Source organism: Delphinapterus leucas, chromosome 16 (assembly GCF_059928025.1).
Source record: "Delphinapterus leucas isolate spDelLeu-1000000601 "Yukka" chromosome 16, BTC_Dleu_Yukka2, whole genome shotgun sequence".
In the NCBI taxonomy this organism is placed as follows: Eukaryota; Metazoa; Chordata; class Mammalia; order Artiodactyla; family Monodontidae; genus Delphinapterus; species Delphinapterus leucas.
In genome coordinates, this window is record NC_143144.1 from 13,256,767 (window position 1) to 13,284,596 (window position 27,830).

The 27,830-nt window shown below is 45.2% G+C and overlaps 1 pseudogene; it reads right to left on the minus strand.

Moving 5' to 3' along the window:
• Positions 1-13,973: 13,973 nt before the first annotated feature.
• Positions 13,974-27,830, minus strand: part of LOC111163998 (ral guanine nucleotide dissociation stimulator-like) — a 58,308-nt pseudogene continuing 44,451 nt past the window's right edge.

The window sequence follows — 27,830 nt, forward strand, 5'->3', positions numbered from 1 at the left end:
GCCATGCTGCAAGTGAGGACACAGTGCATGGGGGGCGGCACACGAGGGCGCAGCGCTCCAGGAGGGACGGGAGGTTTCCATCCAGCCTCAGGGGGCCACAGGCACTGCCAGCACAGCCTAGCCTCAGTTTCCCCAACTGCACCCTGACCTCCAGGATCCCTACCAGCTTGCTCCGAGGTGCATGCACCTTGTCCATAGCATCCTACAGGGTCCTCCACCCGCCGATTTGGGGGCATCTGCCAATGTCTGGAGGTGTTTGGGGTAACGCAGCTGGAGGGTGGGAGTTACCGACATCCAGGGCAAAGCAGCCAGGGATGCTGCTGAACCTCCCACAATGCACAGGACCACCCCGCGCTACTGCAATGCTCCAGACCCAAGTATCTGCGGTGCGGAGGTAGTTGAGGAGCCCTGCTAAGCGGTCTGGCTGGTAGGAGTGACTCCAAGCATGGACATCACCTGGGAGCTGCTTTGCAGTGCAGAGCTCAGGTCCCCACCCCACAGCTGCCAAATCAGAATCTGCATTTTCACCCAAGTGCCGGAAAGTCTGAGATGCACACAGCGCTGTGGATTTGAGCAGTTAACAATCCTAATGTGTGTCCTAAACATTCCCACAGTTGATGGTGGCAGGCAAGAACTTCACCAACCAAGACGAATTCAAGTAGAATTCAAAGAAAACACTCAATTTATAGCTCAAGAGCAAACTGCCCTGAGCACTACCTAAAGCTTAGGTATATGGTTCACGACACTATGAAATGTTATACTGTTATGAAACGTGTTCTATCCTCCTAGTCTCCAGAAGGCTTCACAGGACTGTAACAATGTCTGCATACTTGTTTTTGGTTGTGCTGGGCATTAGTTGCAGCAGGCAGGCTCCCTAGTCATGGCTCTCCAGCTCCTTAGCTGCAGCATGCAAACTCCTAGTTGTAGCATGCATGTGGGATCTAGTTCTCTGAATAGGTATCGAACCGCTGTCCCCTGCATTGGAAGGCGGATTCTTAACCACGGGACCACCAGGGAAGTCTCAATGTCTGCATACTTTATGTAGCCTACTGACCTGGTGGAGGTTTACATACGTTAGTGCTTCATCTCATAAAATCCTGCAAGGTGGGAGAAAATATTCGCATTGACTAATTAAAAACAAAAACGTTGGGCTTCCCTGGTGGCGCAGTGGTTGAGAGTCCACCTGCCGATGCAGGGGGCACGGGTTCGTGCCCCGGTCCGGGAAGATCCCACATGCCGCAGAGCGGCTAGGCCCGTGAGCCATGGCCGCTGAGCCTGCGCGTCTGGAGCCTGTGCTCCGCAACGGGAGAGGCCACAACAGTGAGAGGCCCGCATACCGCAAAAAAAAAAAAAAAAAAAAAGTTGCCCTCAGAGAGGTAAAGTTACTTGCCCAAGGTCACACAGCTAATAAGGAACAAAGCTGAGAAATGATTCCCGATCGATCTGATTCTATATGTATGTGATGTTGTGCTCATCTTACAGGGTGAGTGTGACCTGCCCCTGATGATCATATGGCTCAGTGGTTCAGTAGTAATGAGACTGATATTTTTTAAAGGACCACAAGAAACTGTCTTTTATTTTTATGGACCCAGAGATATAAACGAAAAAATTCCTAAGGGGGAAAATAAATTCCCTTAGAGGTCACTAATTGGATAGAGCAGTGTATACAGCTACTAAATCTGAAATTACTCAATTTCAAAACGCTTCTGGGATTCATAAGTATAGTTTGCAGACATGAGTTTTCCTGCTCAGGTGGTCAAATTAAATTGTCAAATTCCTTACCCTCTTAAAAAAAAAAAAAAAAAAGAACTCAAAACGCATTAAAGGCTTGAATGTAAGACCTGAAACCATAAAACCCCCCAGAAAAAAACATAGGCAGTAAACTCTTCGATATCAGTCTTGGTGATGGTTTTTTGGAATTCCAAAAGCCAAGGAAATGAAAGCAAAAACAAACAAGTGGGACTAGATCAAACTAAAAACCTTTTGCACAGCAAAGGAAACCATCAACAAAATGAAAAGTCAACCTACCCAGTAGGAGAAAATATTTGCAAATCCTATATATGATGAGGGCTTAACATCCAAAATATATAAAGAACTCATTCAACTCAATAGCAAACAAAACAAAAAACCCCAAATAATCTGATTTTAAAATGGGTAGAAGCTCTGAATAGACATTTTCACAAAGAACACATACAGATGGTCAACAGACCCATGAAAAGATGCTCAGCATCACAAAGCACCAGGGAAATACAAATAAACAGAATGAGATACCACCTCACATCTGCTAAAATGACTATTATCAAAAAGTCATGAAATAACAAATGTTGGTGAGAAAGTGGAGAAAAGGGTTCCCTTGTGCACCTTTGGTGGAAATGTAAACTGGTACAGCCACTATTGAAAACAGTATGCAGTTTCCTCAAAAATTTAAAAATAGGGACTTCCCTGGTGACCCAGTGGCTAAGACTCTGCGCTCCCAATGCAGGGGGCCCGGGTTTGATCCCTGGTCAGGGAACTAGATTCCCGCATGCCACAACTAAGAGCCTGCATGCTGCAACTAAAGATTCCCACGTGCTGCAACTAAAGATCCCACATGCTGCAACTAAGACCCAGCGCAGCCAAAAAAAATAAATAAATAAATTTAAAAACTAAAAATAGAACTACCATATGATTCAAAAATTCTACTTCGGGGGATTTGAAAAAAAGGAACACACTAACTGGAAAAGACATATGCACCTCCATGTTCATTATTTGCAACAGCCAAGATATGGAAACAACCTAAAGGCCCATCCATGGATGAACAGACAAAGAAATATATACCTGTGAGTGTATATATATATATATGTGTGTGTGTGTGTATATATATATATATACACACACATATATATGTTATTCACCCTTAAAAAGGAATGAAATCTTGCATTATGCTAAGTGAAATAAGCCAGAGAAGACAAATACCGCATGATTTTACTTATATATATGGAATCTTAAAAACAAAAATAAGGGCTTCCCTGGTGGCGCAGTGGTTAAGAATCCACCTGCCAATGCAGGGGACACGGGTTCGAGCCCTGGTCCGGGAAGATCCCACATGCCGCAGAGCAACTAAGCCCGTGAGCCACAACTACTGAGCCTGCGCTCTAGAGCCCGCGCACCACAACTACTGAGCCCGCGTGCCACAACTACTGCAGCCCGTGTGCCACAACTACTGCAGCCCGTGCGCCTAGGGCCCATGCTCCACAACAAGAGAAGCCACTGCAATGAAAAGCCCACGCACCGCAATGAAGAGTAGCCTCCGCTCACCGCAACTAGAGAAAGCCCGCACGCAGCAACGAAGACCCAATGCAGCCAAAAATAAATAAATTAAATAATTTTTTTTAATTGAAAAGAAATCTCCAACACCCGACATTCATAAATATAGAGAACAGATTGGTGGTTGCAGAGGAAGGAGCTTGAGGATTGGTGGAATGGGTTAAGGTAAAAAGATACAAACTTCCAGTTACAAAGTAAATAAGTCATGGGGATGTAATGTACAGAATGGCAACACCATAGTAATAATACTGTATTGCATATTTGAAAGTTGCTAAGAAACTAGATCTTAAAAGTTCTCATTACAGAATAAAATGTCTAACTATGTACGGAGACAGATGTTAGAGAGACTTACTGTGGTGATCATTTCCCAATATCTATAAACATCGAAACTTCATGTTGAATATCTGAAACTAACATAATATTATGTCAGTTGTAACTCAATAAAAAATAAGGTAACTACTGTATCCTAGGAAAAAAATAATGCCAGAACTAGTTATGACTTTCTGAAAATGGTAAAAAAATTTTTACAGATTTCAATTCCCTCCTCCTCTACCCCCATTTATTGTTTGTACCATATCTACATTCTCAGAACATAAAGCCATTACGTACTACAATCTCCTCTTTTCATCCCTCATTTGATCTTAATTCTACAATAGCTGTATATTTACTGCACACAGTATTTCTTACTGCAATGTCTCTTTAGTTACTGTGGTTTCTGAAGCTGACTTTTTAGTACATTCCTCAAGGAGGGCTTCTGGAACACTCTACTGAAACACTATAATAAAGACAGCATCAGTATTACTGATTTTTCCTTTTGCTCAGTATGGCTCAGCACAGAACTGTCAATGAGTCTACATTTAAAAATCTGATGTTTTGCTCATCGAGGACTTGTTGGCATTACAATTTGCTTTTTGAAAAATTATTGCTTTAAACCTCATTTATCTTGATTTCTGACTTTTTTTGGTGGCCCCTGAAATTTTGTGCCTGAGGCCAGTGCCTTTCTTGCCTCACCTGGTTCTAGCCCTGAGTTAGAGCTTCTCTGTCCTTTGTTTTTACTGTTCCCATCCTAAATATTTAATGCTCATTTCACTCCCAACAGTTGCTGTTCTCTATGGGCTCCAGTCCCATGGAGCTCTGGGGGTTCAGTGTGAGAATTCACAGACATTCATGCCTTACCTCAGATCTCTGCCTCACTAACTGTGGAGTGAACCAAGTCCCTCCCAGTCTCAGCTGCAAGTCCTGGCCAGGCTCCTGCACCGCACAAGCTCAAGGCCCTCCTGTGGGTCCTGAGTTGGTCCCTACACCGCGCATGCGTGGGGCTCTGCTGGGAAAGGGGCTGGTGCAGGCTAGTCTGCTCCTTATAAAGAGCATGCCCAGGGCCCTCAGGAATCCAGTTACACTGTTGCTTCCTTCGACTTTCCCCACACTCAGGGTGATGTTGGGCAGGTCTCGTGGCTGTTGTGCTCCCACTTGTGCACCGACAAATACCTTGTCACCTAATTTGGTAAAAATTCTCCATAGGTTTTGGTTTTAATATCCTATCGCTCTGTGTTTATATAGGGATTCTGGAAGACATAAGACCATGCTTCCACCACCACTGCCATCTTCCCAGAACTCCTTAATTTATTTTTAAAGGATGCTTAAAAAAAAAAAAAAAAAGAGTGGAGAGCCAGAATTATTTTGTCAGGTACAAACAGGATTAACAAAAAAACCTACATAAAAAACAAAACCAGACTCTATCGTCTGCTCAAAGCATATGTATGTTCTCATTGTTAACAAGGCAGATTGCAACTGCTAGAGACATGACAGCCCCTGGTCCAGGAAAGATGTAGACCAGACAGTCCAAACACCCACGTGCTACACACACCCAGGCCTGTGATGGCCTGGCCCAGCTCAAAAGGAGGAACAGGAAAGGCCCAGGGAGTGAAGAGAGAAGAGAAAACCAGGTGCGACTTTGGGACCAACGTTTCCGCTGTCAGGGTGAAGTTCCTGCTACTGGTCCGCAGAACCAGGTGAGGGGCTGAGTTTCACTGTCTTTAGATGGGAGAGGAGGCAGGGATAGGGATGGGCACACACAGAAAGCCAGGTCTGCTGGTGAACTGTGGCCCTAACAGGAGGGTGACTAGAAACATTCTACTCACTGAGGAAGCTTTACTGTCTGGGCTCTGGGTGAGCCAGAAAGACACTACCCTAAGGGGGGGAAACTGTAGGCCTGTGCTGCAGACTGAATAAGTATGTTTCCCCCAAATTCATATGCTGAAATCCTAACCCCTAAGGTGATGTTATTGGGGGGTGGGGCCTTTGGGAGGTGACTAGGTCATTAGGTCATCCCACGAATTCAATGAACACCTTATAAAAAAAGGCCTGAGAGAGTCCCCTTCCTTCTGAGGACACAAAGGATGAAACATCACAGAAACAGTTCGTGTTATTTTTCATTCTAAGCTATCACTCAAGAATAAAAGCAAAATAAGAACATTTCCAGATTAAACAGACTGTGAGAGTTTGCCTCTCTCAGGCTCTCACTGAGCGTGAGAAAGGATGCATTTAAGCAAGTGAGTGAATCCCAGAAGGAAGGAGTGGAGTCTGAGAGACGGAGGCAGGAGATGGAGGGAAGCAGGTCTCAGTCAGACAGTCATCGACTACGTGAAACAACAGTCATGGATTAGTAATAACAATAATCATGACTAATTAGAGGCATAAACTTCTGTGGTTCAGTGCTGTGTCCTGGCCATCACCTGCCACCCTACCAGGGTTAGGGAAGTCTGAGCTGAGGTTGGGAGTGTATATATATCTATTTATATAATAATTATTTATATCTACCTATATAATAAGAATTATACACCGTGAACAAGTGGGAATTTTCCTGGAATGCAAGAATGCTTCAACCCAGGAAAATATTATACATTGGTGTAATGGACCACATTCATGGAATACAGGGGAAAAAAAACCCATGATCATCTCAATTAATGCAGAAAAAGTAACTGAAAAAATTCAATACCCTTTCATGATTAAAAAAACACTCAACAAACTAGGTTTGAAGGAAATTACCATGACAGAATTCAAGCCATATATGTAAAGCCCATATCAATATCACACTCAATGGTGAAAGACTGAAAACTTTTCCTTTGAGATCAGGAAGTACGTAAGAATACTGGGTTTTACCACTTTGCAACATAGCACTGGTAGTTTTAGCCATAGCTGTTAGGAAAGACAGATAAATTTTACAATTAATGAATAAATCACTGACATCCAGTGATTTGAAAGGAAAATGTAAAATTATCTTTGTTCACACACGACATAATCTCATGTGAACAAATCCTAAGGACGTCACAAAAATAATGTCCAAACTAATAAATCAATTCAGCGCAGTATCAGGATACAAAGTCAACATTAAAAATCATGTGCATTTCTGTACACTAACATGATCAATCTGAAAAGGAAACTAAGAAAACAATTTTATTTACAACTGCATCAGAAAGAATAAACTACTTAGTAATTAACTTAACCAAGGAGGTGAAGCCTTGTACAAGGAAAACTGCCAAACTCTGCGAAGAGAATAAATGACACATATCCCATTTTCATGGACTGGAAGACTTATCGCTGCTAAGACCTCAATACTGCCCACTGAAATTTACAATTCCAATGCAATCCCTATCAAAACTCCATCCTAAATGGAAAACCCCATCCTAAAATTCACCTTACACTCAATAGACCCCCAAATAGCCAACAGTTTTGAGAAAGAAAAGCAATGTGGGAGGATGCACACTTCCTGATTTCAAATCTTACTGCAAAATTAGAGGAATCATAACAACGTGGTACTGGCATAAAGACAGAATTAAAGATCAACAGAATAGAATTCAGAGCCCAGAAACAAACCCTCACACATATGGTCAAATGACTTTTGACAAGAGTAGCAAAATCATTCAAGCAGGAAAGACAGTCTTGTCCACAAAGGGGGCTGGAAGAACAGGATATGAACGTGCAGAGGAAAGAAGCTGGACACGGCAAACACCGTTTATAAAAGTTAACACACAAATCAGTCAGAGACATAAGGGTAAGAACTAAAATTATGAAACTCTTAGAAGCAAATATGGGACAAAATTTCACTACGTTGGACACAAAGACATCCATCCATCCATACAGACACAGACAGAGATTTCAGTTTCCTTGCCTGAGTTTTAAAAAACCTCCTTTTCTTTCCCTTTCAGTTTTAAGTTCTACTAGTTGAGCCAAGGCTGTAGTCTCATGTGATATAGGCTGTGTTTACATTTCAGGACACAACAAGAGTTATAACCTCAAGCTTTCTCTTAGGAATACTTTTTCTCTCAGGCTCAGAATTTTGAAATGATATTTTCTCAAGCCGGCTTTCTCTACAGCTTTAGAATGTCAAAAGAGCTCCATCCTGACCATTTAAGAGTTAAGTGCTTGCAAGCACTGCCTTTGTTCCAATTCTACATGAAGTCAGCCTGAGTTTCAGTGGGTTGTCTGTCAAGGGAGCTGTTTGGCTTTCGAGGCATGGTTTCTCATTATTAATTTGGTACCTAATTCAGATATGATCTGAACAACCTTCTGAGGGCACAGTGATGGATTAAATTTGTGCTGCTTCTGAGTCTAGCTCCCTAAGGAGTTACACCTGAGTCTGTTCCACTCTTTCACTTGTCTCAGTTTCCCCATATGGCAGAAAAACTGCTGTGGATGCTCAGAGCACGAGGTGATCAGTCTTATTGTGCCCTCAGGTGAGCAGAATTTACTTAATGGTTAGAGTGAAATCCCCTGTAGGACCACTAATCGTCAAGAGGATTGATTGTCAGATACTTCCACTACGTTCTCTCTCAGCTGCTTGCGTGAGAACACCTGTGGCCGGAAGGAGCAAACCCCTCTTTCCTTCAGAGCTGAGCAGGCTCAGTCTCTCATTTCACTAGCAAGCAGTGTGTTCAGACATATATACATAATCTTTCCAATTTAAGCCAAATTTCATTTCGCTCCAACCCAGTTCACTCTAAATTTACCCCGGGTGCTTGCCTAGTAATTTTCCCCCCCGAATCCCTGCCTAGGGAATGAACCAGTACCCCCTTAGCACTCCAAGTCCCAAGAAAAATAGCTCGAGTAAAATTCAGAACATCACTTAAAGCAATGCTGTCCAGCTACCAGGAGAACTCACCAAAGAATCTAGGAACACTGAGAAGCAGGTGGAGCTCAAAGGGCCCGTGCTGCTACCAAGCACCAGTTTGGGGCAGACTTGAGGTGTTCTCTGATGGGTGGCTCTAGACTATACAAAGAATAATGCCTTTATCTCTGAATAAGAGCACAGAATTCCACAAAATACACAATCTGCAATCCATGAAAATAATCATTTCTCCTTTAGTCATCTTCCTAGTAACCAAAGTAAAGATCCGTGATTGAGGAGACAATGCTTGCTTTCCCAAAGCCAGAATGAGCTCGCTAACACACCCTCTCTCTCCATCTTCCTCTCCCCTTCAACCCAGACAGTTTCTTTGTCCATCTTTTTGTCTGTCTCTGATTCTCTCCGTCCACCTGCCTTTGCCCATCTCTGTTTTTCTCCCTCTCAGTCTCTGTCTCAGTCTCTCTTCTCTTTCTCTCACTTGCTCTCTTTTGCTCTTTTTGCCTCATCTTTGCTGTGGGCGATGCCTAATTAATGTTTCTCTGCCCCTCTTATGTCCCCACAGGCAGTACTGTTTCATAAAACACAATCATTGGCAAGTGCCCTTATCAAAACTTCACTAAACCATGATGGCAATCATTAAAAACCCACGCTGCCTGGGAAATATTCATTAACAGTTGCCTCTTAGTGGATACAGGCCACAGTCACTTCTACGTCAGGAGACTCTTATGTACCTGATCCCCATCTTCGAAATGCATATTCCTTTGTCTTCAAAATGAAATGATGTCCTTGCTTCCTCATTAACAGAGACCTAACTGCAGTGTTTTTAAAAGTCATTCCTGAGTGTTTTGTGTGGAAAATTTGCTAACTCAAGAAAAAATTTCAATAGAGGAAAACAACCTACTCCTGTCCTACCAAACATTGTACCTTGCACCAATCACTAGTTTTGACTACATTCTATTATGATTTGAAGCCTGATAACCAGGCTGTTTGGTACCAACAAATAATACATAAAAACCCACAGAACAAAAAACAAATTCTCAAACAAAATATGCATTTTTGGAGACAATCTGAGATTTACCTGCAATTAGACATTCAAAACTGCAATAGTTTGGGACTTCCCCTGTGGTCCAGTGGTAAAGAATCCACCTTCCAATGCAGGGGACGCGCGGTTGATCCCTGATCGGGGAACTAAGATCCCACATGCCGTGGGGCAACTAAGCCCACGCGCCACAACTACTGAGCTCTTGCGCCTCAACTAGAGAGCCCACGTGCTGCAAACTACAGAGCCCACGTGCCCTGGAGCCTGTGTGCCACAACTAGAGAGAGAAAACACGCATGCCACAACTAGAGGGAAGCTCATGCACCGCAACGAAGAGCCCGCACATCTCAACGAAGATCCCGCGGGCCACAACTAAGACCCAACACAGCCAAAACCATAAATTAGATAATAAATTAAATAAATAAATAAATACAGAACTGCAATAGTGCATAGAACAGTGTCATGAAATAAACACTTATCCTGATTCCTAAGTCTTCCCTTTCTCATGCAAAATTTAACACACAAAAAAACCCAAAACAAACAAAAAACAACCTAGCACCTAAGTAACTAGAATGTGCAAATACTTGAGAGTCTATGATAATTGCTCAGAAAGGAATTTTTAAATGATCATTTAACTTAGAGGAACACTGCCTCGCGAAAAGATGGCCTGTTGCTGGAACAGAGTTCCACAAACAAGAAAAACATAAACCGTTCAAAAAGCCCTACATAAGCAAAAACATAAAAAGTCCAGAATTTCCTTATTTCTAACCTTGGTTAGATGTTACTATGTCACACGTTACCATCCAGAGAGCGCTCTGCGAGTCAGTTACGAGTCATTTCAGTTAATCAAGGGTGAAAACGCTGAAAGCAAAGCTTCAGCCTTTTGGAGCTGACTCTCCTGAGGGCTTCATGAAAGGGCACAGAGGCCCCCGTCTGAACACCGCTCCTGGCGGCCGGGGGTCCAAGATCCCCGAGCTGTGCACGCGCCCATCACCCGCGCGCATCCCGAGCGCAGAGGTCCCTGCACCCCTCCGGACCCAACGTGCCCGAGACGCCCGCCCCGCAGCCCCGTCTTCGGGCTCCTCTGCGGCGCCTCCCCGTCCAGGCCCCGCGAGCCCACGGCAACAGGGTCGAGTCCGGCGTCCGCAGACCCAGAGGCCAGCCCCCCCGGGCGCATGGGGACAGCCCCGCCGCGAGGAGGCCCGAGGGGCGCCGAGTAGGGAGGGCTGCGAGCGCGCGGGGCGCCCACCGCTGAACGGCCGCCTTCGTGGCCCCGGCCCGGCGTCCTCACCCTGCGGCCGGTGGCGGCGGTCCCGGAGCCGAGGAGCGAGGGAGGCTCGCGCTCCTCGGGGCTGGAGGGGTCGGGCCCCTGGCTGTTGTGCAGGCGTGGGCGGCGGCCGCGGGGCGCGCGGCGAGGGGCTCCGGGTAGAGCTGCACTTACTCGTCTCTGCGCTGCTCCCGCGCCGGGAGCGTCAGTGTGGGGACCGACTCGGTCTCCAACTTCTCTTTCCTTGGGACGCGGGTCTTCAGGATCCCCAGCATCCCAGCGGCGCAGCCCTCTCACCTGCCTCTGCTCACGCCTGCGCACTTGCTCCTCGGGAGGGAGTGGGTGGGGCGGGGCGGGGCGCCTCCGGGCCTCAGGACCCCCGGTCTGCATACCCGTGTTTATTTTTAATTTCCTGAAACCGTTTTACTTGAAATCAATTTAAAAAGAATAAATGGCACGTTTTCTTGTCCAAATCATAATTTACTGACTACAGAGTCTGCCTTTGTAAGATTTCTTTAGGGGATCTTAACTGGTTCTCGGTCAAATGACCTGAGTCAAATAACGGGTATCAAAAAAATTTTAAATCGTATTTTCCTTCCATCAGTTTTCAGTCACTAATAAGTTTTACCATGGGGTTTTATTGGGTGTGGATTATATTTACTAATAATCACCATCATTGGGTCCCTAGAGTCAAAATGTGGGTTTCCAACAGGTCTACTTCAATAATCACAGAGATCCTTTCTCTGTTTGAGAGATACTGAATTTTGATCCACCTTTTTGAACATGCTGCTTCCCCCAAAGACTCCACCCTCCACGTATGTCCACCTCATTAAATAATAGAACAGGATTTCCTGTGAGCTTCTTCCAATGTACAGGCAGACAACAGCTACAAAATGGTTCCCAATCGCCTGCCTAGGAATTAAAAGAATCTTTTCCACTCAAATATCCTGGTTAGAAACCACATCTCTAATTTCTCTGGGCACGAATAAACACCAAGGACAGTCTGTGGTGGGGAAATGAACAATTCATCTGAAAACTACTGTATTTCCTCTCCTTCATCCTGGTGTTTAGAGTAGGAAAACACCACTGGTCAACACCAACTGGTTTTCATTAAGTTTTCCTTAAGAGGAGAAACTCGGTTACATTGAGGACAGCAATTCACCAGATTAAATACTCTAAAGCCTAACCTCTCTTGTACCTCAGAGTGGCCAGACAAACTTCAAATCAGATGTGAATGGAAGGATTATGTGGAACTTACGGGATTGCTTAGAGCAGAGACAGCTGTATGGGCTCCTTTGCCCTTCAGCTTTGTCCCCTCTGGCCTCAGAAATGAAGACATGGTTGCCGGTCAAGGCCTGGCGCTCCAGCAGCCATTTTGGGCCAAGAGACAGCCTTGAGGTTGGATACCAGCTAATGATGATGGGGAGAAAGACAGATGAGGCTGACTACAGTGCTGTGCAGTTGAAGGTCAGCAAGGACTATCCAAGTCCATAGTCCTTTTTCACGAGAAAGGAAAAAAATCTCCCTCTTGTCTGTGCATGTTTTATTCTTGGTTTTCTGCTATATTATGGCTATCTACTATTAAGGGAAGTATTAGTTTTGCATTGAAACACTGTGAACTTTGACATGACAACCCCCATCTCTGGGAAACTTCCTCATATGTACCATGGTGGGAGCAGGGGTGAAGATGGCCCGTATATTCTGAAGATCCCATTCTTTGGCCTGGTCCGCATCCATGTCATCTTCTATTACTTACAGTGCCTCAGCACATCTTGGGAAACTGTCCCTTGTCCCTCAGTGCACAAGGTTAAGTGAGGCTAAAACCCCTTCCTGGCTGCAAGACAAGAGAGGACCACAGAGCCACTGGGGTGCCTCCAAACTGTGAGGGAGGCCCGAGGTTGCTCATGTCACCCAGACATACCGTACCCAGGGATGTGAAAGCCTGGATAGCCTGTGTGCAGACTTTGGAAGCTCTTTTTTAACCCATCATTGTACAAATGGAAAACTGAGGCCCAGAGAGGCTAACGGAAAACACAGGGCACTGAACAGGGGCAGAGTCTTGAGATGAAGGGAGAGTTTGGACCTCCTAGACTAGGGCTGCCCCCCTCCCACAGGGTTAATTTGGAAATTAGAGCTCCTAGGACTCCAGAACATCCCCACCCACGTGGAGTAGATTCCTCTGTGTGTCTACACAAGTATACACTGACACTCACACTAACATCAGACGAAGGGACCATAGGGCCTGGGGTCAGGAAAGGGGTGGACATTGGGGTGGTGACAAATGGAAAAGAAGAAAGATAATGACAACATTTATTATCTCACACTATCTGTGGGCCAGGAATTGAACATAATTGAGCTGGAGGCCTCTGCCAGTGTCTCCCAGGGGTTTGAGGCTGTGGACTCACCTGAGTCAGGATCTGCTTCATTCAGTGGCAGGCCACAAGAGTCTCTTCAGAGGCTTCTTCCCTAGAGTGAGGGACCAAGGGGAGAGAGAGGGAAGAGAGGGAGAGAGAAAACTGCAACATAGATGAAGAAGTGGAAATTGTACACCTAAATTCTAGGAGATTATCAAATGGTCCAACAACTGTATACAACACTTCAGCAGGTCCTCAAAAAGACAAACATGTAGTTTTCAGTCAAAGCACAAATTCCACTCCTAGATCAATATCAAAAAGAAGTGAACACAGACATTCAAATGCCTGTACAGAAGTATTCAGAGCACCACTATTCACAAGAGCCCAAAGGTGAAAAAAATCCTGATGTCCATCAACAGATGAAAGGAGAGCCAAGTGTGGTGTGTTCATGGAATGGAATATTATTCAGTGACAAAAAGGATGCAAATGTTCTGAAATAGACGTTAGAGGGGGTTATGTAACATTGTGAATGTTCTTAAGGCCACTCACATATACAATTTAAAATAATGAAAGAATTAAATTTTATTTTAAGTGAAATTTGTATCATAGAATAAACAAGTTAGTATATGTAATTTAAAAACATACATTAAAAATGGAATTACGGGGGAGGAGAAGAAAGGCTCCAGTTTTGCTGCTGGCAGTGGGGCAACTCCTCATCTGGCCCTGAAGGCACTGCTAATGCTGGTGCTTGTTGCTAATCTGGGAGCAGCACCTGAGTTGCTAGAAGAACTGGGTCTGCTGTGGTCTCTAGATCTAGAACTGGAGCTGGATAACACTCCGGGGCCACAGCTGGTTCCAAAGCACGATGGCGCTCCAAAGCCAGGGGTAGCTCCCTGGCTGAGGTTGGCTTAAGTTCTGGAACTGAGGCTGTTGAGGACACTGGCTGACGTTGTAGAGGAAGTGCTACGACAGGTTTCCGTGATGATTCAGCCTTTGACTATGGAAGGAGAACTGTTTCTTGTACCTTCTCTGGGTCTCCATTTGGAGCCTCTGTAGGTGCTTTTCATCACTTGGAGCTTAAATGAAAGCTATGGCACAAGCATTCTCTGTCTCTAGAATTGGAGTTAGCATATTTGCATGATCTAGCCCTTGAACTTGAATAGGAGCTGTGGCTTGAGCTTGCTCTGGCTCTGGAGCTGCAGTGGGCAGTAGAGGTGTTGCTGGCTCTAGATCTTGAGGTATTTCAAGAGCTTGTTCTGGAGCTGGTGCTGTAGCTCCAAGAAGAGAAAATATCATCAATAGGACTGCTTTCCCACAGGTCTCCCAAAGACAGGAAACTTCTCACTGCCAAGCTACGAAGTCTCACTCCAACATGCCACCCCCAGGAAGTCTTCCCAGACTGCAGTCCAGAGGAACAGTGATCTGAGTCTCCACATTGCTCCTGGCCCAGTTCCAGCCTCTGGAGGCTCTTCTCTCTGTGTGGCTCCGTCCCTTCCCCTCCCCACTCACCCCATCACCCACCCTGAGTCCCCCTCACCATCACCCTCTGCCTCAGGGGGCTCCAGGTGCTCCAGCTGTGCCAGGAGAAGGTGGGCTTGCTGCTCCAGGTCTGAGCCAGGCATGCTGAGCTCTGTGTAAGCCATCTTCAGGCAGGGAAATTCTGGGGGCGGGTAGAAATGTTCAGTGTAACGGTGCAGCCAGGTGCCTAGGATGGAGGACATCCTAGGGGGGAGTCAGGTGGACAGCAGAGTCAGAGGCCTGGCCTTCCTTCCCCACAGCGCTCCCCACTGACACTCATCTCCCACAGCACAGGGTGGGGTCGGCTGTCCCCTGAGTGTCACTGGGTCCCCTGAGCACCAGCTGAGCACCCACTGGTGAGGATCCACCAGACAGTGACCATGATGCTCTCCACACCTTGTGTTCTGGGTCCCAGAATGGGGGGTGGAGGCAGGGCTGGGATGGAGAGGGGACGGGTGTGGGCTCTCTTAGGGGCTGACTCTGACCTCTGACCTCCCGGATGCTCCTCGCGGCACCCCAGCTCCGTCCGCAGCTCTCTTGGACTCCTTTCCTCTTTTCCAGGAGAAGCCCTCAGACCTCCGCCCTCAACACGAACCATCAGATGAGTGGGATCCAGGGTTCTGCCAGCCCTGCCCATCTACAGACCCCACATCTCCATGCAATTCTTTGGAGAAGGGAGTTCCTCCCTCTTGAATCAAAGCCCACGCACATTTTCAGCTGGTGCAGGTATGATAGAGCGCTGCAGGGCGCAGCTGTTAGCACTGGGCCATTGCTGTGCGCCCTTACGCCGCACCCCCTTAACAGGCAACGGTTACCAGGAGACCATTAATGCATAGGGTTAGAGCTGCATTAGAGGTCCTGCTCAGCCATTGGTCAGCACCACAGAGGGCCCCATTCTGCCATTGGTCGTCGCTACAGTGGGCCCCGCCCCCAAGTGAGCAACTGTCGATGAGCGACCCTTGGGGGGGCATTGAGCCAATGGTCGGGGGAGTGGTGGTCGTCAGGTGGAGAGTGAGGTAAGAGGCAGATCCCGGCCTTCTTTCTCCCTGGGGCCCTCCAGCTCCCCGGCTTCGGGCTGGCGGGTGAGCTGGGGGCCCAGGGAACAGGCTCGGGGTGTGTCCTGCAGGGCTCCAGAGCCCTCGCCACGACGTCCACTGGCCGGGCCCAGGCCCTGAGGCAGCGGTGAACCAACCTCTCCCCCACCCCTGCCTCTGCGACCTAATGGCAGCGGCAGGCTGCATGGGACACAGTCTGGGGGACCTGGCCCCCACCATTTGGGCAGCCTGAGGAGCCTGAGGGCCAGCTGGGTGCTGGGTGCCTGGCTCCCTCAGCGATGACGGCTGGGCAGGGTCTGGGGACCCGGCCCTGAGGGAGCCACCATCTGAGATCTGCCTCTTCAGCGAGGCCTGGGCACTGGTGGGAGGACCCAGACTGGGTGCTGGACGAACGCTCTGGGGCAGGGTAACCTGCCCCCCGCCCCCCGCGCAGGGACCCCCTTCTCTCAGCCAGGCCTGGCCCTCGAAGGGTGAAAGCTGTGCCTTGGGACCTTCCCCTTTCTTGTAGAACAGAGAGTAACATTTGTTTCATGGAGATTTACAGGGACATCCCTACCCAACTTATTTTTATTTAACAGGTAAATCCTCTAGTCAACTGGCTTCAATCTACTTCTCCCACCTTCAAGAAAGAAGAAAAAAAAAAAGCAGGAAAATCACCGGCAGAATTGAAGTTGCTTCTCTCTGAAGTTACAATTCAATTTGTTGATTCACCACAGGGTTTGCTAAAAAGAGGGTCAATCTCTGTCTTTAGATGTAACAGTCTAATGCTAGCTCAGTCATTTTACCTCTGTTCATACACTGCTGATTATCTTCAACAAATCACAAAGATGTCGGCATTTTATATTTACTACTTGGTGCTTGAGCAGGAGTCGCAGGCAGCACCTCAAGTCTATTAATCCAGGCTGAGCTACGCTAACCTGGAGCACTACTTGGAGATGCTCAGATCCGTAACGTAGTCATAACAGTCCCCGCACTTGTAATAATCTTCTTTACAGTTGTACCCATTATGATTGCAGGGTTTGAAAACTGACTTGTCCCACAAATAACTGGGGCACCTGATAGAGCATTTCCCTGAATAAATCATAAACTTTTGACTACTTCCCCCATCATTCTTACTCCTGCTCGTATCACCAGTAGTAGAAGCTGGTTCTGGTACCGGTGGAACCACATACTCAGCTCTAGCCTGCAATCTGGCCCATGCAGGAGGCTCTGTCGACCGAACCATTTTCTCCTTACATTTAGCAGGTGTCTCTTCAATTCTTGGTGTTATTATTTTTATTACTATAGCCTTTAATATAAAACCAGCAGTTATATCCCAATACCAAAACACTATTATTTGTTTAATCTGTCCCAACTATAGCCATATTACTATAATTACCACTCTCAGTCCGAGCAACCAGAATTGCCATACTGTTAAGGGATAGAAATCTAAACACTACTTTCTCTGACCCTGCAGGAGGAGACCCAGTCCTATACCAACACCTATTTTGATTCTTCAGTCACCCTGAAGACTGCATTCATAGCCTACCAGGGTTTGTTATAATCTCACATATCATTACATACTATTTAGGACAAAAAGTGCCTTTCAGCTACTTGGGAATAGTATGAGTTATGTCCACTGGCTTTTTAGGATTTATCTCGTGGACCCATCATTTGTTTACCAGAAGAACAGCTGTCGACTCATGAGCAGACTTGGCATCAGCTTCCATAATTATTTCTATCCCTACAGGAATAAAAGTATTTAGACGATTAGCAACTCTTCATGGAGGTAATATTATATGACCTTCCACTATGTTACGAGCTTTAGGCTTTATTTTTCTTTTTTACAGTAGGTGGTTTCCTCCACAATACATACTATGTAGTAGCACACTTCCATGACGTAATGTCCATGGGAGCAGTCTTCACTGTTATAGGAGGCTTCCTACACTGATTTCCACTATTCTCAGGTTATACACTTAACTCAACATGAGCAGAAATTCACTTCTCAAGTATATTTGTAGTAGGAAATATGACTTCCTGCAGCACTTTCTTGGCCTCTCAGGGATGTCACTACGTTACTCCGAGTATCCTGAGGCACACACAACATGAAATATTTTGTCTTTAGGCTCATTCATCTCAGTAAGAGCAGTAATGCTAATAATCTTCATATTTTGAAAAGCATTTGCTTCCAAACAAGAAGTCTCAGCAGTGGAAACTGCTACTCCTAACCCAGAATGGTTACACGGATGCCCTCCACCATATCCTATGTTTGAAGATCCTACCTATGGAAATATAAAATAAGGAAGGAAGGACTCAAGTCCTTTTCAACCAGTTTCAAGCCAACACCATAACCATTATGTCTTTCTCAATAAACGAGATAAAAGTAAAAAGTGATGTAACTTTGTCAAAGTTAAATCACAGGCTAAAATCCTGTATATCACTAAGGCATATCCATTTCATCTAGGCTCTCAAGATGCAACATCACCGATTATGGAAGAACTTTTACTTTTTCATAATCATACATTCATAATCATTTTTATAACAAGTTCTCTAGTCCTCTATATTACTTCATTACTATTGACAACTAAACTGACTCATATACATAAAATAGATGCACAGGTAGAGAAAATGTGAACAATTTACTAGCCATTATTATAATCTTAATTGCCCTATCATCATTGTGAATCCTTTACGTGATACATGAAATCAATAACTCCTCCCGAACCATAAAAACTATGGGTCAGTATTGATACTGAAGCTACGAATACACAGATTATGAAGATTTAAATGTTGGCTCCTCTGTAATCCCCACATCAGATCTAAAACCAGGAGAATTATGACTAATAGAAGTCAACAACCGAATACTATAGAGATACGTCATTGAATATTAGTTTCATCTCAAAATGTCTTACACTACTGAGCTTTTCCTTCTTTAGGCCTAAAAAGAGCTGCTATCCCAGGAGGGCTAAATTAAAGAATCTTAATACCGACAGGACCAGGCCTGTGCTGTGGACAATGGTCAGTAGAGTTCGTTTTCCTGAGTTCAGAGACAAGACAGAGGGATATGGCTGAGACATGGGGTGAATCTGGGGCCCATGCGGGATGCACTCTCCAAGCTCCAGGATAGGAATGGGGTCTCTGGGGTCCCAGCCCACCCACCACGCCCTCCCGAGGGGGATCTTGGCAACATTCCCTGTCAGTGATGAGGCAGCCCTACCACTTGTGATGCCCCAGTGCTGTGTCCTACATGGGGTCCATGCTCTTGGGACCACACCCCACACTCTGCAGGTCCATGCTGCAGGGTCCTTTGTGCCTCAGGAGTAGAGACCACACAGCAAGCAGTTCCCTCCCCAGCCAGCAGGAGGAGGGGAGGAGGGGAGGAGGGGAGGAGAGCAGGGGTACCAGGGAAATCTCACTCAGACAACACCACCCCAGGGGTGCCAGCGGGGCCAGTGATGATGCAGATGAGGCCCAGGCCAAGGGATGGAACCAGAGGACCCAAAAGGCAGCTGGTCAGGTGCTGGCTCATCTGCACCCCGGACACCCTTGTCCCTCGTACACCCGCTTCCTCATACATCCTCTCCTTAAATGCAGATTCTTCAGATGCAAACAGGCAGAGCTTCAGACTGAAAGTCAGCTCTTCCAAAGTGACCTGTCAGCAAACACTGCAGGATTCCACTCCAGTGGGTGCCCTGGAGTCGACAACTCAGGGACCAAAGTGGGTATCGGTGCCAGAGGCAGTGGGAGGGGATGGGGAGTGAGACTTTCATGGTTGTGGAATTTTGGTTTTACAAGATGACAAGTTCTAGGGATGGTGGTGATGGCTCCATGAGAAGGTGAATAGATCTGATGCCTCAGAAATGTGTACTTAAAATGGTGATGACGGTAAAGGGTATGTGACGTGTGTTTTATTTCACTTAAAATAAATTCTTAAAATAATGTCTTGTTAATTGAGATTCCATTTCCACTCCCCTTCATCACAAATGCGGGAGACCCAAGCACAGTCCCTCACCTCAGGGGCCATCATGGTACCCTCCCATGGCATGTGAGAGACCATTCTTAGGGGGGCTAGTCTGTGCTCACCTGAGCTCTGTCAGGGGAACCCAGACAGTGGTGACCCCCATGGATTAGATATATGATGTGCTATGATATTAATATGATACCACCAAGCATTGTCACTCACCAGAACACAGCAGCTACCCACTCAAATATGCCTGACCTCATATGAACGTGACAAGATTAAGAGAAGAAAAGGAACCACAGGTTAATCAGGGCAACACCCTCAATACAGAGGTTGGAAATCTCAGAGGGGACAAGAAACACTGCAGGAAAAGAGCAGATATGGGGTCTCCCCGTACACATGATCCCGACCCATGCAGATGGGGTGCGACCGGCACAATCCCCACACCATACACCTGGGGTCACACATCCACACTCACCACGGTGACCCCACCTCCCCAGACCCTTCATCTGGGGTCACACGTTCTCACTCACCAGGGTGACTCCAACTCCCCAGACCCCCAACACCTGGGGTCACAGGTCCATACTCACCAGGTGACCCCACCTCCCCAGACCCTGCATCTGGGGTCACACGTCCACAGTCTCCAGGGTGACCCCACCTCCCCAGACCCTGCACCTGGGGTCATACGTCCCCTTGGTCAGGACACCATGGCTCTGCTGGTTGGCCCCCTAGTGTGGAAACAAGCTGGGTTCCTGGGAACTCCTGGGGTGGCAGAAAGAAATGTAGGGTTGGTCTCCTCTCCCCATACTTGTCCCAGACAAGTCCTCCTCTTTTCACTTTGGTTCTGTGTGATTTTAACTGCTTTTAAAGCTTTCATGCTAGAGTTGAACACACTACCTTGATTCTGACAGGCTCAGTCCTTTCTTGTCTCACTGATGTGTGGAGAAAGCTCACAGGACAGCAAGGCTGAAAGACAAGGGGCAGCTCTGGTCTCTGCTGAGTAGGGACGGTTGACTGGAAGGAGAACACAGCTGCTGCCTCACCTGTTGCCCATCAGCCTTTTGCCTGATCCGTGTAACCTGCAATCAATTTACCAGGTAAACCTGCCTCCCTGTTCACCATGCATGTGCTGGTAAATTGGAATAATTTCCAGGTAGCTCACCTGAGGATTCTCCACGAGCCCCAGGGAAGGTGAACCTTGCAGGGATAAAGACTAAGGCCCCGACCACAGCACTGACCCCTGGGAGGACCAGGTAACCACACTGAGAACAGAGGCTGTTACCTAGACAAGCCCACCTCAGCTCCAGACCCCAGACACCTAAGCACTGACACTCAGATGCAGGCATGGAGCTTTCCATTACTGAGACCAGGCCGGAGCTCTACCCAAGTCTCCACATCCGCCGTGAAGCTCCCAGTACTGAGGCCAGGCCAGGTCTCTACCCAGGTCCCCATAGTCCTAGCGTACACAGAACACGGTCAGGTCTAAATGTTCTTATTACAGATAGCACATGGTCAGCTCTAAACATAATCAGTAGACAGGACATGGAGAGGTCTAAATCTACTGTGTAGACGGAACTTGATCAGGTTTAAACTAGCTTAGGGCTGATCTCCCAGGAGGTACGGGTCACAGACATGGGGCCTCTCATTTTTGGACAGGGTGCTCACCCCCATGTGGGAACTAGGATGTACATTTCTTGGAGAATAAATCACATCAGGCTCCACCCTTCACCCACATCAGGAAACTGAACAAAATTTTTGTCATTAAACATTTCAACAAGCAAAACAAAAATGTTACCAATTTCTCTGGCCACTTGATGGTCAGGAACCAGGGGTGAGCCAGGAACTTCCTGTAGTGCAGCCCTGTCTCCTGCAAGAACAGATAAGAAGTGGCCTGATTCCAGCCTCCCAGGCTTCCAGCCATAAAAAGGAATGAAATTGGGTCATTTGTAGAGACGTGGATCGATCTAGAGACTGTCATACAGAGTGAAGTAAGTCAGAAAGAGAAAAACAAATATCGTATATTAACGCATGTATGTGGAACCTAGAAAAATGGTACAGATGAACCGGTTTGCAGGGCAGAAGTTGAGACACAGATGTAGAGACCAAACGTATGGACACCAGGGGGGAAAACCGCGGTGGGGTGGGGATGGTGGTGCGCTGAATTGGGCGATCGGGATTGACACGTATACACTGATGTGTATAAAACAGATGACTAATAAGAACCTGCAGTATAAAAAAACAAAAACAAAAAAAAAACAACTAATACTAAACTTTCTTTGGGTTATTTGTATGGAAATATGTTAATGTAAATGTTTCAGACATTACACGAAATTTCTAAAAATCTTATATGTTCTGGTATAATGTTATAAGTCATAATTCTAGTTATTACTTTAAAATGTATATCTCAGAAATAACTACATTTCCTTGTCAAGTGCATTATTATGAACTTTCATCAAAAAAAAAACCTTAAGAAAGAAAAAAAAAACTTATTCTTTCAATTTCTTCCCAATTACAATACCCAAATATTACACACAAGGTTTGGCAACCTACCAGCTGACAACGTGATTAGCTTTTCTTTCAATCTTGTTGAAAGCAAACCATGGGAACCTTTCAAGAGGATTTATGAGAATCCTTTTTCAGCGTCTGGGACGCAGGACAAAGGCTTCACCAAGCTCAGCAACTGAGCAGCTGTCGGTTTGATCAGCTACTCTTTCACTGAGAAAGTCCTGCTTAACCTGATGGCCCAGGAAAGTTGCAACACTGTCCATCTTACTCTGCCTTTGGGCATGTGGTATTTTATTTTAATAAAGGGCTCTTACGGCAGGATGTGCTTTAAGTGCATTTTCTTCAAATCTGCATATTTTAGGTTATCCTGCTTGTGGAAGATCACTGGCGTGTCCATCCTCCCTGCTTGGCCCGCCAGCCTGGTTGGATTCTCTGATAGTCAAGACTCATTTTAATGTTCACTGCAAGAAAAATGTGTGTTTTTGTTGAGAGGAGGCTCACCAAACCGGTGAGAGGCAAACTGCAGAACGCATCCCTGAAAGCAGCCCCGCTGAGATCAGAATAAAATGGAGCTGGGGTGAACACGGTTCCTATTTAAGTCACAAAAACAAGAGAGATCAAAACGTCGCTTCTCATTAAGCTGCTGAACATGCAATGATGCATTATTACCTAAAACTCTGGGATATTTTAACAGCTTTATTGAGGTGTAATCGACATACGACTAATGCACACGTTTAAAATGTACAATGTGGTAGGTTTTGAAACACATGTACCCCCATAAAGGTAATGATTATACTGTCAATGAAAAATTAATCAATGGTCAATCTAAGACAGAAATGGAAAATTTCATTTGTGCCAACCTGAGGATTATAACCCGGGACACAGTTTTTCAGAAAGCTCTGAGGACTGTTCTGAAGAGGTGAGGGGGGAGGCCAGTATGCATGTGAATTTGATGAAGGGGTACTTGCAGGTTACGCTATTCAGGAGGAACGGACACTTTAATGGTTTTTGTGCTTTTCTACATGTGGGAAGAGGCAAGAGTCCAGGTTCACAAAAATTTTCTTCTGAAAATACTGAACTCTCTGAGGGCCAGTTCTGCCAGTTTCCCCAGAGCACAAAGTGCTTCATCCTGGTCTTTACCCTGAATTCCTTTCAGGGTGTCCTGTAAGTCAGCGACTGTGGTGGTTGATGACTTAATTCTTATAGAACTGGATGGTGGGCAACCTTCTTTATGTTACAATCCCCTCCCTTTTGGTCTTAATTTTCACCAAGGTTTAGGAGGCATTTCATGACCAATTTATTCCACAGTGCTAGGAATGCTCATTCCCAGGTCAGGCGAGGATTTCCTTGATAGGCCACTCAGTGTGCTGCTACTGGACCGGGCCCTGTTAACAGTAGCCCAAAGCCTCTGGGCTGCCTGTCCTACTAGTCTGTTATGGTCCAGGAAATGGTTCCCTCTTGTAGCTTCTTCCCATATCTAGAGTTACACTATTACAGTCACTGATCTTATAGAACTATGTATTTGACAATTGTTTTAGATCACCTACTCATCATTATTTTTAGAAGAGGCTCAGTCACACATTTGGTAATGCAAGAAACAAAAATCTTGTAAAGTGGGCAGAATACAAATAATATAGCTAGTGACATTAATAAGGTCATAAATAAGTATTTCAGCTAAGAACTTCTTTAAGTGCAGCCCAGTATCTCCCCAGGTCATCTGATCGGTCTGTTCTGCACCAACCATTCTATTTAAGGGACATGATATAGTGGCCTTGTCCATAAAGCCCACCAAAGACATCTGCATGTACAAGGTGAGTGGTGGGTCATCGTGACCCCTTACAGGATAAGGAAAGGAATGTTATCTTCTAAGGAGTTACATGGCTGTCGCCAGAAGGAGAAAAATTGATTTCTGTGGCTGAGCAGGTATTTCTGCCATCGGGGAGGTCAGGTGAACACATAATGCAGACGCACATGCACACTAGTGGGGAGGGAGGAGGCCAAAGGGCAGAGAAAAAGTTTATGTTTTAAATTTGTCTTGCTTTGCCTTAAAATATCATTCTGTCCTGACCTTCCCAGGATCTTTCCTTTCACGTAGAGAAAAGCTGAAAAGAACTACTTGTATTTAAAAAGTGACACATTGTTGATGAAGCAGAGAAGATGGTGGAGTAGAAGGACGTGCTCTCACTCCCTCCTGTAAGAACACCAAGATCACAACTAGCTGCTGGACAATCATCGACAGGAAGGCACTGGAACTCACCAAAACAGATACCCCACATGCAAAGACAAAGGAGAAGCCACAATGAGAGGGTAGGAGGGGTGCAATCACAGCAAAATCAAATCCCATAACTGCTGGGTGGGTGACTCACAGACTGGAGAACACTTATACCACAGAGTCCACCCACTGGAGTGAAGGTTCTGAGCCCCACGTCAGGCTTCCCAACCTGGGGGTCCGGCAACGGGAGGAGGAATTACTAGAAAATCAGACTTTGAAGCCTAGTGGGATTTGATTGCAGGACTTCGACAGGACTCGGGGAAACAGAGACTCCACTCTTGGAGGGCACATACAAAGTAGTGTGCGCATCGGGACCCAGGGGAAGGAGCAGTGACCTCAGGGGATACTAAACCAGACCTACCTGCTAGTGTTGGAGGGTCTCCTGCAGAGGCAGGGGGCGGCTGTGGCTCACCTTGGGGACAAGGACACTGGCAGCGGAAGTTCTGGGAAGTACTCCTAGGCGTGAGCCCTCACAGAGTCAGCCATTAGCCCCACCAAAGAGCCCAGGTAGGCTCCAGTGTTGGGTTGCCTCAGGCCAAACAACCAACAGGGAGGGAACCCAGCCCCACCCATCAGCAGTCAAATGGATTAAAGTTTTACTGAGCTCTGCCCACCAGAGCAACAGTCAGCTCTACCCACCACCCGTCCCTCCCATCAGGAAACTTACACAAGACTCTTAGATAACCTCATCCACCAGAGGGCAGACAGCAGAAGTAAGAAGAACTAAAATCCTGCAGCCTGTGGAACAAAAACCACATTCACAGAAAGACAGACAAGATGAAAAGGCAGAGGGCTGTGTACCAGATGAAGGAACAAGATAAAATCCCAGAAAAACAACTAAATGAAGTGGAGATAGGCAACCTTTCAGAAAAAGAATTCAGAATAATGATAGTGAGGATGATACAGGACCTCGGAAAAAGAATGGAGGCAAAGATCGAGAAGATAAAAGAAACGTTTAACAAAGACCTAGAAGAATTAAAGAACAAACAAACAGAGATGAACAATACAATAACTGAAATGAAAACTACACTAGAAGGAATCAATAGCAGAATAACTGAGGCAGAATAAAGGATAAGTGACCTGGAAGACAGAATGGTGAAATTCACTGATGCAGAACAGAATAAACAAATGAAGACAGCCTAAGAGACTTCTGGGACAACATTAAACACAACAACATTTGCATTATAGAGGTCCCAGAAGGAGAAGAGAGAGAGAAAGGACCAGAGAAAATATTTGAAGAGATTATAGTTGAAAACTTCCCTAATATGGGAAAGGAAATAGCCACCCAAGTCCAGGAAGAGCAGTGAGTCCCATACAGGATAAACCCAAGGAAAAACACGCTGAGACACATAGCAACCAAACTGGCAAAAATTAAAGACAAAGAAAAATTATTGAAAGCAGCAAGGGAAAAACGACAAATAACATACAAGGGAACTCCCATAAGGTTAACAGCTGATTTCTCAGCAGAAACTCTACAAGCCAGAAGGGAGTGGCATGATATACTTAAAGTGATGAAACGGAAGAACCTACAACCAAGATTACTCTACCCAGCAAGGATCTCATTCAGATTCCATGGAGAAATCAAAAGCTTTACAGACAAGCAAAAGCTAAGAGAATTCAACACCACCAAACCAGCTCTACAACAAATGCTAAAGGAACTTCTCTAAGTGGGAAACACAAGAGAAGAAGAGGACCTACAAAAAGGAACCCAAAACAATTAAGAAAATGGTCATAGGAACATACATATCAATAATTACCTTAAACATGAATGGATTAAATGCTCCAACCAAAAGACACAGGCTTGCTGAATGGATACAAAAAGAAGACCCATATATATGCTGTCTACAAGAGACCCACTTCAGACCTAGAGACACATACAGAATGAAAGTGAGGGGATGGAAAAAGATATTCCATGCAAATGGAAATCAAAAGAAAGCTGGAGTAGCAATACTCATATCAGATAAAATAGACTTTAAAATAAAGAATGTTACAAGAGACAAGGAAGGACACTACATAATGATCAAGGGATCAATCCCAGAAGAAGATATAACAACTATAAATATATATGCACCCAACATAGGAGCACCTCAAAACATAAGGCAACTGCTAACAGCTATAAAAGAGGAAATTGACAGTAACACAATAATAGTGGGGAACTTTAACACCTCACTTACACCAATGGACAGATCATCCAAAATGAAAATAAATAAGGAAACAGAAGCTTTAAATGACACAATAGACCAGATAGATTTAGTTGATATTTATAGGACATTCTATCCAAAAACAGCAGATTACACTTTCTTCTCAAGTGCGCATGGAACATTCTCCAGGATAGATCACATCTTGGGTGACAAATCAGGCCTCAGTAAATTTAAGAAAATTGAAATCATATCAAGCATCTTTTCTGACCACAATGCTATGAGATTAGAAATGAATTACAGGGAAAAAAACGTAAAAAACACAAACACATGAAGGCTAAACAATACGTTACTAAATAATCAAGAGATCACTGAAGAAATCAAAGAGGGAATCAAAAAATACCTAGAGACAAATGACAATGAAAACACGATGATCCAAAACCTATGGGATGCAACAAAAGCAGTTCTAAGAGGGAAGTTTATAGCTATGAAAGCTTACCTCAAGAAACAAGAAAAATCTCAAATAAACAATCTAACATTACACCTAAAGGAACTAGAGAAAGAAGAACAAATAAAACCCAAAGTTAGCAGAAGGAAAGAAATCATAAAGATCAGAGCAGAAATAAATGAAATAGAAACAAAGAAAACAACAGCAAAGATCAATAAAACTAAAAGCTGGTTCTTTGAGAAGATAAACAAAATTGATAAACCGTTAGCCAGACTCATCAAGAGGGAGAGGACTCAACTCAATAAAATTAGAAATGGAAAAGGAGAAGTTACAACAGACACCGCAGAAATACAAAGTATCCTAAGAGACTACTACAAGCAACTCTATGCCAATAAAATGGACAGCCTGGAAGAAATGGACAAATTCTTAGAAAGGTATAACCTTCCAAGACTGAACCAGGAAGAAATAGAAAATATGAACAGACCGATCACAAGTAATGAAATTGAAACTGTGATTAAAAATCTTCCAACAAACAAAAGTCCAGGACCAGATGGCTACACAGGTGAATTCTATCAAACATTTAGAGAAGAGCTAACACCCATCCTTCTCAAATTCTTCCAAAAAATTGCAGAGGAAAGAACACACCCAAACTCATTCTATGAGGCCACTATCACCCTGATACCAAAACCAGACAAAGATACTACAAAAAAAGAAAATTACAGACCAATATCACTGATGAATATAGATGCAAAAATCCTCAACAAAATACTAGCAAACAGAATCCAACAACACATTAAAAGGATCATACACCATGACCAAGTGGGGTTTATCCCACGAATGCAAGGATTCTTCAATATATGCAA